We start from the raw sequence: 12,657 nt of genomic DNA on the forward strand, positions 1-12,657 counted from the left end.
CTCAGTTGAACTACTCGCGAAGTAGCCTATTCATCACACAGACATCACAAGTATCACATGAAAGAGCTTTTTCTCAGCTTTTAAAAGATGTTAGCCGATAATTGCTGTGTTGAACGGTTCGCGAGAAAAGTAAATAATATTATTTTTTTTTAAAAACGGCGACGAAATTGTGAACACACACAGCAATAAGACTCCTACGGACTTTCCCCTGAAGATGGCGGCAAAGATGGCAACATTTCCAGAAAGGTACTGGCTTGATGAAATTTATTCTGGACTCTCTATTCGACCACATAAAGACCTCGGGATACTTCGGTTTGGCTTAAGGGACCATCTACTCACTACCACGTACAGTGGGTCCCAGTTAAAAATTGACACTTCATGGTGAATGGTGAAATGTAAGTACAACTGCAGCCGCTTGGGGGCAGCATAGTCCGCTGACGGCGCATTCGACAGCAAGGGCTGTGATTGGCCGAGTTTTCAGTGCGTTTCTCTGTGTTTTTAGCAGCCCATGCAACATGCTAGTCCACTGTAGCCTAAGCCTTGTACATAATGTTAAACATAGTTTTGGATTCAGTGGCAAGATTTCTTGATTGTACAGTGTCTGTCTCTCAGTAATGTTTTAAAATGAGAGCTTCGTCAGCTGGCAGTAGGCTACTTTGTCGGTAGTCATGAGAAGTTTGGTTGCTAACAGAACATAAATATGCTGCCCAGAAACCTTGTGAATAGTTCTGATTTTTTTTACTACACTAACGAGGTTGAAATATAGACAGCATCTCCTTAACAGTAATGTTAACAAAATGACAGCATTCATATGACAAAGAAAAACGAATTCGGTCACTCAAGACTGTGCCACAGCAACCAGTGTAGGCTACAGTCCTACCCAATAGGCCTACTCGAAGCAGATAGCGTTGTCTGACGGTCGAGTGGGTTAATGCACGTATTTCCAGAACAGGTCTGCAACTTTCAGGCAGTTCTGAGTTCGAATCTAGGCAGGAGCAGAGCCATATAAAGGCCTAGGCCTATTGTTATCATTTTTTGCAAGGTGTTGCTCCTGGCAATACTTGTTTATAAGACGTTTGGTGATTAATTGATAGCTGTTTTTGGGACACGTTAAACGTTCTTTATATTGAGCGCATCCGGGGAGTAAAACGACTGTACGCGCTGTTACAACTGTAGGCTACAATGATTGCAATACAAAAATATGCGCGTGTTAGTTTAGTTAGTTTTGTGATGTTTTGCACTTTTGCCTCATGTGTTTTCAGGTTTGAGGGCTTTTTTGGCAAGATTGACCTTGGTTAGACTCTGCATATGTTATTTCTCTGTATGGAAAATAAAGTCAATTTTCGACACACGTCTGTTATTAGTTCAATAACAAGTGTTGCTTGTTAAAACATGTGACTAGTGAAACTCAAATGATTTTAGAAATATTTAGCCAAAGCCAAAAAGTGTTGGAGAAGGAGAGACGCCGGTGCAGCTCAGATGTCTTCTTAATTTTCTTTATTCTTTAGTAAAAGGTGCAGAACATTATTAAACTTTGACTAACGTTTCGATGTTCGTTAGTCAAAAACATCGACACATCGAAATGTTAGTCAAAGTTTAATAATGTTCTGCACCTTTTACTAAAGAATAAAGAAAATTAAGAAGACATCTGAGCTGCACCGGCGTCTCTCCTCTCTAAAATATCTGTCCTGGCCTGGTTGCAACGGATTGTGGCCAAACGACAGAAGCGCGGAGAACCCTCCTTTGTCTACCAAAAAGTGTTACTTTGTGCCCCGCGCTCCCCCACTGCTTGTGAAAGAAGGGGAGGGGGGCTTAACGTGAAAAAGCTTAATGTCACAAAACGGCAACGAGTCGTTTTAGGCTACAGGCCTTCATAATGGTAGGCTACAGGAAGTGGGGGGAGGGTATGGGATGACCAGAGCCGTCATCTATCGTCTTTCCAGGCACACAGCTCGTTATATAGCCTATCGACTGCCTTAACAGATAGGCTTTGCTCTTGGGTTTGGCCTTACAGCGAACTCAGTGCTCTTGTTGCTTGCAGTTTGTTAAATAAAGCGATGCAGATTACATTATTTATTTCTGATTAATTGCGTCTTTTGATGTATTTTGCAACATTTGCTTGTTAGGCTGGGCTACTGTCAATGTCCTGTACAGGTCAATGTTCAACAATTGCTGGTGTAGGCCTAGGCTATTAATCAATTAGGGACTGTTCGTTATTTATTTAATTAAGGGGCTACCGGAGGAGTTTTGGGAGCGTTAGTCAAAAAAGACGTGACCGTCCCTCGCCAGCAAGAATTTTTTCTATGACCCTCCAAAGTGATTGAGAAAAAACGCATGACCCTCCCCAGTCCCAACAATTTATTGATGCCTTAGGCTACTGGGTCAATTTGGGAGCTTGCATGCTACGACTCCTTCCTTGAAATGCCTTGAAAAGGCTGTCGTTTGCACAATTTCACAAATAATCACCGGGACCGAAACAAACCTGTCAACTTTTCCCGGGTTTATCGCGTATTTTTACTTTTTCCTCCCTGTCTTAGGAGGAGCTGCAGGGCCGTCGCAAGGGGATGCGAGGCCCTGTGCGAACTTGACAGATGCAAGGCCCTTTTCACTTACGTGCATGAAATCATGCGATAGCTTACTTTACACATAGCCAAGGCTACCGTCGGTATATTTTAATAGTAGCCTAGTCTAATAAGCTACACCAGCTTGCCTTTAAGAGGGGAAATTCAATTGTATAGCCTATAACATTAGCTGAGTCACATATTTGGCCATATGGTGTTTATCATAGGCTACATCACGAAACCAAATAGTGTAACAAAGGCAAACACTTTAACAGGGGGAATTAATTGGGCATGAATCATTGTGCTGAACGGTATTTGTCAATGAGCAGAAACACACACGACATTCAAACTATTGATAAGATGTACTGGTCTGTATCTATAGGCTAACATTGGACAAATAAATGACACTGACTCGCCATATCCTGACTCAGGAAAAAAAACATTTTCTTGCTTTGTCGCAAACTCAGCAATGAAATCATAGGCCAGTTTGCAGGTAGCAGTGGAAGCAGTAAGTCAGTCGCATCAAAAATAGTAGTGGCACCCAAGTGACACCTTGTGGTTGTTTGTGTCAACTGCAGTTTGTGCCATTTCTGCTGAGAAAATGGGGTGCGTGATTCATGAAGGAACCCGTCCAAACTTAACGGGGACCCACTGTAAGTGTTATGTTGTTTGGAACTGTAGAAGAGGTATAAAAATAGCGTTTTGTAGCGGCGCAATTGAAATGCCCCGCTCACTTCCAGGCTACTAGTTGTGACTGAAAACGGTACAATCGAACTTTCTCAAAACACATCCGAATGACATGATTTTGATGTCAACTCAACGTATGCACCCCCAATCATCCGTAAATCGATCTAAAGTGCATTTTACTCTGGATAATTCCTTTAACTTTCACGAGTTGAGTCATACCTCTCCCGTGTTGGTACGTGCACTCAACGCTCTGGTGCGCGGCGCGAATGTGTTAGCATGTTGCTATGCTAGCGAGCTCAGACATAGCCATAGAGGGAGGAAGATAGCAGTAATCAAAAACATCCACGTTTTCCCTACTTAAATACAGTTGCACGAGTAGCAACATGCTAACACATTCGCGCCGCGCACCAGAGCGTTTGGGTGCATGTACCGACACGGGAGAGGTATGACTCAACTCGTGAAAGTTAAGGTAAGAACATATATTACTACTGACTTTGGGTGGCGTGTTCCTTTAAGTAAATATGATATTCAGAACCAGCACCCAAATATTTGGCAAAATACCGTCTTTACCAGTGTTTTCTCACATTTGACCCCCAAGTGATAGTAGTCCCAGTCTTAAATATAGCCGCAAGCGGCAATGGCGGGCCCAAGCACCTGCGGGCCGCAACCTGTGACATGTCGGAATCCAACAAAGCACCGACGTGGTGCATTTATGAAATGTACATATTTGATGCGTGTGCTATTTGTTTTTGTATTTTATTTTGTGCCACATGTACTTGCTTGGCCAGGTGGGGGCGCAATGCAAGGCAGGCCCATTGGGTGTCATCATAATCATAATATATATTAACCTGAGAAATTTCAGCCCATTCATTTTAAGCAAAGAACATTTCTGATACACTTTTTGGTTGGCCAGATGGTGGCGCTATGTTAGACATGGAAATTAGACATGTGAATATCATCACAATAATGATATCCAAAATTTGTGTAAACTTTCAAATCAATCACATTGTCCATTTCTGGCACATTTCCTGCTTGGCCAGGTGGTGGCGCTATGCCAGGCAGGCCCATTGGGTGTCTGGATATCATCATAATCATGATATCTATTAACCTGAGAAGTTTCAGACCATTCATTCAATGCACTGTGATTTATGACACATTTCCTGTTTATGTGGTGAGATATTAAAATCATATCAAATATATAACATATCAAAAATCCCTTCACAATTTAACATCAGCGACATCTTGGCATAATGTTTGCCAAATTTCACATGAATCTGACAAACCGTCTAGGAGCAGTATGTTAAAATTGATCATGTGACATCAGTGTAATTGTCATTCTTTCTGTTGCCAGTTGGTGGCGCTATGCCAAACATGCATTATGGGCATGTGAATATTATCATTAACATGGTCTTCAATGACCTGTGAAATATAAAACATTTCAAGCCATGCATGGTGAGTTATGACACATTTATTGTTTATGTGGAAGGGTATTAAAATGAAAAATTTCGCCATTTCGTCAAATTACAACATATCAAAAAAAAGCTTCACAATTTATAATCAGGAACATCTCGGCGTCATGTATACCAACTTTGACATGAATCGAATCAACCGTCTAGGAGGAGTACGTTAAAATTGATCATGTCCACAACGCACAAAATCTCAATTTCCTCACTTCCTGTGGGCGTGGCTAATGGCATGTTAATACAAAAGTTGATTGTTTTTGGGAGTTACACACACCCACCAAATTTGGTGTGTGTATCTAAAACTATATGCCAACCACAAGTCACAGTGACATAAGGGGGCGCTATGGAGTTCCTGGGCAACGCCCAGTGTGAAGGCTTTTCCCCTGTGTATACATGGTACCTCTTGACGTGTGTGCCAAATTTCATACGTTTTCACCGATGGGAAGATCCTCTTTTGGCATCACAATTCATCACATTTTAGTCCGCACAAAATCCCAAATACCTCACTTCCTGTTGGGTGTGGCTAATGCATTGTACATACGAAAGTTGTTCATCTTGAGGAGATACCAAATTTGATGCGTCTAGCTCAAAGTATGTGCCAACCACTGCCTCAATCACCTAAGGGGGCGCTACTGAGTCCCTAGGCAGGGTACCCGCGGAGTCTTAAAAGTATTAAAAAGTATTACATTTCATTTTACTAAATTAAGGCCTTAAAAAGTATTGAATTTCACCTCAAAGTCTGGAATTTTTTCACGGAGGTCTTAATTTTTCAAATGATCAGTAGATTTAGTCTAATATCCTCACATAGCGTAAATCACAAGGATTAAAGTTCTCTGTCGTATGACGGATTTCCGTCAATTTGATTTTAGAAATGTCATATTTGAGATCGATGCAGATCCGGTGAGAAAAAAAATAGGAGGGTGGGTCTATCACCTTTTCTTTTCCTTTTTTTAAGGCAACTACAAATATTAGGTCCGATGAATGAATGAATGTGTGTGATGGTAAATGTTTAAAGACCTAATAGTGTTCTTGAGAACTTTCTGTGTCTCAATCAGAGATCGCTCAAAAAGATACGTCAGGCATGAGTTTCGCTTTGTTTATGTTGTAGCTACACGCTTGTCTCATTGGCCTGGGGTGGTTGCTTAAAAAAAAAACACATCTGGAGGACGTTCTAAAAGTTGGATTATAGTGACACAATTGAGACAGCTGATGAGGTTGCCCAATCCGTTTAACTTTTTTGGATATGCTGTTGTGAGCTCTATGTACGAATTCGGAGGCTGTGTTCTTTCCATGCATCAATTAGACAATTTCTTACTATCGCGAACTCTTGTCAGGGGAGGTCATTCATTTTGGGTGTCACCTATGACTTGAACAGATAGCCTGCTATGCCACCCGATGTACTATTATTGTTACAGTTTTTAATCAATGCAACTAACATTATGTGTAAAGCGACGCAATATAAACTGTAGCCTATGCCTCCTGTCTGTTATGACATGTACAATAATGTTTTTCACAATTTGCGACGGAAGGTTTTGACTGAGCGTGTTAACAGTTCGCGATATTATTATTTTATGTTGAGTAAGGGGGTCAGTCGTGTTTATGACGCACAGACAGCCTTGTAGCCTATTTTGCTTAGACCTCACTTTTAACGACAGTAGTTTGTGAGCGTATGTTGACAAAAAATAACCATGCAATTAAAATAGTCAACTTAAAACTTTGCTATTATTAATGTATAGCACAAAATCATAACCAGTAGGCCTACCAGAACCTCGCATATTAGCGTCATGATTTGTGTATGTTTATCTATGGCTGACCGTTTTTGCGCTAAGTAGGCTACACATGTTCTTTCATAGCGCAACACGGCCTGTCCCTCACCATATCGCAACCTCTTGTCAACCTTATACAATCTGTTGCTGAAGACAAAAAAAAGCGCCCTCTCCAGATTGTCGTTATCAGATGCGCAGACCTGCATGAGCACACACAGTATTGCTGCTCATTGGAAAACTGAGTTGTCTGTAAAACTCAAAATTACCATGTTTTCATTAGATGCGGATGAGGCAACAAATGGAAATATGAACAATATCTAGACTGGTCTGATTCGTTACTTTGATGAGGAAATGTGAAGTCTTGCAAACTTGATTTTATAGATTTTACTTAGTGTTGAATTGCATATTAACAAGAAAAAAAATCTCCCCTGTAAACACTTTTGGCCTGAAGTAATTAAATAAGAGTGTAAGTTAAAGCCTTGCTACAATATCGCTGCAGTAGAAAAGAACAGCAATGGCTAATCAGCAATGGTCAGGGATGGTATTGAAATATTGTCAGGAAAACTCAATCTCAATCAAGAACACTCTCAATTCGCCTTATTCACATGGCGGCCATTGGCAGCTAAAACAAGGCTACAGGGTACAACAAACCATAGGATTGTTATGTTCTATGCATTCACCTGTAGGTGGCATTAATTATTTAGTAACTTAAGAGTACCCTGTAGCCTCGTTTTGGTGTTTATTTGGTGCTTTACTTTTCTGTTTGCATCTTTTTGTACATTAAAAACCAATAGGTCGCGAAGGGGTGCTATCTCTATAGGTAGATATTGTAACGTTTTGATAGCGAACCACGTCCAATATGAACAACGTATGACTTATGGCCTGAAAAAAGAAAAAAAGTTTTTTTTTTCACTTTAATCCCTGAAATCAACTAGGTTCTATTCCGTGTAAATTTGTCCATGAAGCAGGACATTCAGTCACGTTACTACCGCGACAAATCTTTGCGTTGCCACTGCACTGCTGTCATGTTCATGTTGGCATGTTCAAACACTTAGTAATTAAAATAGTAATTATTTGAGGTTTAATCTTACCTTTAATATTATTTATTCTATCCGAATGGGTGCGATGTAGGTATTAAATTTCATCTGAAGTGGTATTAAAAAGGTCTTAAAAAGTCTTAAATTTAGGTCTGACAATTCTGGGGGTACCCTGCTAGGCCACGCCCGGGGCCAAGCTCTTATACCTAACTGCTTTGCGTGACACCTGATGTGTGTGCCAAATTTCAAGACTTTTCACCCATCTTCCACCTCAAAAAAGGAAAACGCTCTGAGACAAAGTTAATATACCGTATTTTCCGGACTATAAGTCGCACTTTTTTTCATAGTTTGGCTGGCCCTGCGACTTATAGTCAGGTGCGACTTATATATGAAAAAAATATATAATTGAACATGTTTTTAAATGTTAATTCATATTAACTGACATGAACCCTACATGAAACATTACTGTCTAGCCGCGAGAAAGCGCTCTCAAATGCACAAGTTCTGTGCACTTTCAGTCAGAGATTAGTGGTTGCGCTATGCCTGAAACACACGTGCATACCTAAATCCTCAAATTACGGCCAGGATTCTGTTTGGGCCTCAGATTCGGACAAATAAAGGCCAGTAATAATTTTGTTTCAATTTAACTCATAAAAGAGCTCTTCTTAATATTTTATATTGTTGGTTGGTTTAATATTGTTGCCAATGAAAAGTCATTGTCTTACACATCTCCAACACCTTGCTCTCAAGCTATCAGTTGCATGCCGCCCCCTTCTGAGCTTGCCAGAGGCTGAAGCAGTAATCTAGCCTACATTTAGGCTAAACACAATTGTTGCTGCCAGGCATCAGCCTACGAGTTTTATAAAAAAGTAAATCATGCATGATTAAAAAATAACTAAATTTAGGCTGAATAAGGTTTCCATTTCAGCACAACACACGTTCCATGAATAAATGAAAGCGGATGCCTTATCTCGCAATAAGCGGATGGAAATCCCAACACCCTTACATGAAACTTAATAGTGAACCATCAAATACCCCGCAGATTTCAGTGGTCATCAGTCCCAATATTTAGCAATATACAGTAAGCCATGCCCCAAATAAAGGTGCTGTGCTTTGCGCAGCCTAAATAAAAAGACCCCAGCGATAATTTGAAGATTTACGATAGTCTGTCTCCTAAACATGTCTGCCTCCCGTTATCTAGACATGCATGAAAACATTTGAAAACAAAACTTACTGCCATGTAGGCTAATATTTGATCGCTGTTTTGCTACTAATTATATTTCACGTACTGAATACGCACACTAGAAAGTGAAAGTAGGCATACTTTGCGCTCCGTGTCTGTATGTCTGTTCATGTCCGCAATCGATTATAACGTTCCTCAAATAGAGAACACATCCATGTTCTCTGGTGTTATAGGCTGTCATGCTTCTGTGTTTACAAAATTCCTGACGGTTCCTGATCGCTAAACGTTTGGTTTCCTTTCCTGTCGATCGCGATTGATGTAGAAGCACCTCCTAGGCTATAATTTGACTTCAGCGATGAGAGGGAGAGAGAGAGAGCAAAGTGGTCCATGCGCGTGTGTGTGTGTGTCTCTGCATCGGGTTCAATTGAAGTCAGAGTTGGTCCGTCCAGTCAACAGTCCCGCATTCAGGCCGCTCCATTATTAGATTAATGTTATCAGACAGCACTGTAACATGTTTGGGAATTTCTCTCATTATGATAGAGTTGTGGGACTTTTATTATTATGCTCAATACTTAATAACTTATGCGCAATACCCGCAATCCTATTTAGGCCCTGGTTTTAAATGCGCATCTTTTTTTCTCGCGCTCTCTCGGAGGTGGTCAGCCGAGCAATTGTTCTGCTAGGCCTACCAGTTTGTGCCAATATATCGTCCAAAATGTTTGATTGCATTGCATTCTCCACATTTTTAGCTACATTTTCATGTACCACATTTTGTTCAGTGAATCTTTTGTAAATTGCTTCACAATTAGCGGCTTGCCTCTTGCCACTATTCACTCCTTCGTCTTCATTAACATTCCCTGTAGAATTCTCAATATTTTTGGCCTCTATGTGTCCAGTTACATCTGTCTGTTCTTGGTCTTGGATTTTGTGAAATACATTTCTAAATATCACCTGCTTGCTGCAGCTTTGGTCTGCACGTCCTATTAAAACCGGTCTGTGCAGTCTTTTTAAAACGCATCTTTTTCTCTCTCGTGGGCATTTAATCTGCTGCCGGCTTGTCTCTCCACATCGCCCAAAATGCTTGATTGCATTGCATTCTCCACATTTTTAGCTAAATTTTCATGTACCACATCAACATTTTTGTTCAGTGAATCTTTTGTAAATTGCTTTACAATTACTGTCGGGCCAATAGATCTATGCCTGGCTTGCTTCGGTCACGTCTTTTTAAAACCATCTTTTTCTCTCTCGTGAGCATTTAATCTGCTGCCAGCTATTGACTTCACATTGCCCAAAATGCTTGATTGCATTGCATTCTTCACATTTTTAGCTAAATTTTCATGTACCATATCATCATTTTCGTTCAGTGAATCTTTTGTAAATTGCTTTACAATTAACTTCGGGCCTATAGATCTATGCCTGGCTTGCTTCGGTCACGTCTTTTTAAAACCATCTTTTTCTCTCTCGTGAGCATTTAATCTGCTGCCAGCTTGTGACTCCACATTGCCCAAAATGCTTGATTGCATTGTATTCTCCACATTTTAGCTAAATTTTGGTGTACCACATGGCATTTTCTTTCAGTGAATCTTTTGCTTTACAATTAGGCCTATCCGGCCCTCTTCTTGGCTGCCTTCACTCCTTCATTAACATTAATCTTTTTGGCTTCAATAGTTCAGTTACATAGTCTCTGTTTTTGGATTTTATGAAATACATTTCTAAATAAATGCGACTTATAGTCCAGTGCGACTTATATGTTTTTTTCCTGTTCATGATGCATTTTTTGACTAATGCGACTTATACTCAGGAGCGACTTTTAGTCCGGAAAATACGGTAATAATAATCCTTACAAAAACAATAGGGCCTTGCGCGCTTTGGTGCTCGGGCCCTAATTATGCATTATATAAATGATGTCATCTAAGTGTGAAAATGTATCGTGAAAATTTGAAGAGAAAAAAAAATCTTGTTCCTTAGACTCTATACTAGCAAAATATGCAAAAAATCAATTTTTACAAGAAAATCCAGCGGGATTACACAAGACACCGTACTAATGCGCAGTATCGTCACCTAGCTCTGTTTTCAGTATGGCAGGAAAGTTTCGACTTAAGCCGGGTATGGATTTCTCAATGGATTGCTTCGTATCACAACAGACATTTCAGGTGAACTGATTTTTTTCATGAAGATTAACTTGTTGTAAATCTAACCAACCTATTTTAAGGACGTGTCCTGCATGCTACCTTGAAACAATTCGGTGTTTGGACACTGTCTGACCGTATGCAGCGCCACTGCTCACTTATTTTCAAATTATTTTCTCAAAACCCTAAAATTCAGCGCTTGGAATTCTCCAAAGTGTTGGAGTTTCTCCAAAACTCAGTCAATATTAGGTATATCATGAAGAAATTTTCACTGCCTATTCATTATACTGTGTAGAATGATTTGATATAAAAAATACATAACCCAGCTAAAGTCGTTTTTTAATGTTATCACAGGCAGGGTCACACATATTAAATACAGGCATGCTGTTTTGTATACTATATGATGTGTCCTATATGCAGGAAATTACGGTAGATGAGATTGATGTTAGACACAGGTAGGGGTGGGCGATATATATTGTCTGCGATAACATTGTGATTGTTGTTTTAACAATGTGCAAATTGACGTTATCAAGTATTTAAATTACTTAGGGGGGGAAACACTCAAAATCATGCATTGAAAACCCATACATGCAACAGAAGTGAGAGAAGCCGCTGGCTGCTAGCCTAGAAATCTAGACGCCCCCTAGCGAAGCAGAGCAAGTCACATGATCGCTAGTGGGTCCACGTCAATCGTGTTGTTCTCACTAAAACAGCCCTGGGGGCAGCCGTGGCCTACTGGTTAGGGCTTCGGACTTGTAACCGGAGGGTTGCCGGTTCAAACCCGATCAGTAGGAAAGGCTGAAGTGCCCTTGAGCAAGCCACCTAATCCCTCACTGCTCCCCAAGCGCCGTTGTAGCAGGCAGCTCACTGCGTTGGGATTAGTGTGTGCTTCACCTCACTGTGTGTTCACTGTGTGCCGAGTGTGTTTCACTAATTCACGGATTGGGATAAATGCAGAGACCAAATTTGCCTCACGGGATCAAAAGAGTATATATACTATACTTATACTAACTTATTAATGGACAATGCAGGACACTTATCTCTTCTATGATCCCAGAAAGATTTTCTTCAACTTGTTAGTTTTTTGAACATTTATTTTATCTAATGACATTGAAAATATAATGAATTGCATCCACATATCCTTATGTACTATGTGCAACTATTATTCACTAGCCTAAAACCGTGAGACTGAACTCTCACATATTTCTTAAAGTGACAGGCACTCCATTACACCTAGGCCTACACACCACCAATGTGCACTTAATTAGCTCTACACACCACATTAAAGATATGCCTACATGTAAAAATCCATATGAAGTTTTCAAATTACTAAATATTTTTAGCTAGTAGTAATTATGCAGATTATAAAATACTATACATTGTTAACAAAATATACACTTTATATGAATTCCAAGATATATGAAATAGAAATATAACATAAGCCATCATTTTCCATATGTGTTTGTGTGTGTGTGGAGAGAGTCAAGCAGAATCTAGGATGGCCACTGGTGTGAATGACCACACTATATTCAATATTACTGATGACGTCAAGGTGGTGGGGTCCCCCAAATCAAATACGTTTTTTAAGAAGTATCGAAATTTCAATTCTTGACTTGGTATCGGTATCTTAACAATATGTTTCATTTCTTGGAGTATGTGCAAACAATACTTTGGGTTTTCTCACCGGCGGCAATGAATCCGCATACTCAGTTGTGAGGAGAGACGGCACATCATGGGGAAGTGTTGTTTTAATAGTCATTATGGGGATTTGATCTGATGTTTTACGACATGTAGGTCTTAATTTTCATTAAAGGTCCCATGTGTAAGAACT

General features: G+C 40.0%; 1 protein-coding gene across 4 annotated transcripts in view; it reads left to right on the top strand.

Annotated features, from left to right (window-relative positions):
• Positions 1-12,657, top strand: part of tp53bp2a (tumor protein p53 binding protein, 2a) — an 82,377-nt gene that overhangs the window by 51,362 nt on the left and 18,358 nt on the right. The window lies entirely within an intron of this gene.

The sequence above is a fragment of the Alosa pseudoharengus genome, unplaced genomic scaffold (assembly GCF_046254945.1).
Source record: "Alosa pseudoharengus isolate Yale_2024_CS ecotype anadromous, Long Island Sound unplaced genomic scaffold, YU_APseudo_1.1 YU_APseudo_1.1_scf_15, whole genome shotgun sequence".
NCBI classification, from domain to species: Eukaryota; Metazoa; Chordata; class Actinopteri; order Clupeiformes; family Clupeidae; genus Alosa; species Alosa pseudoharengus.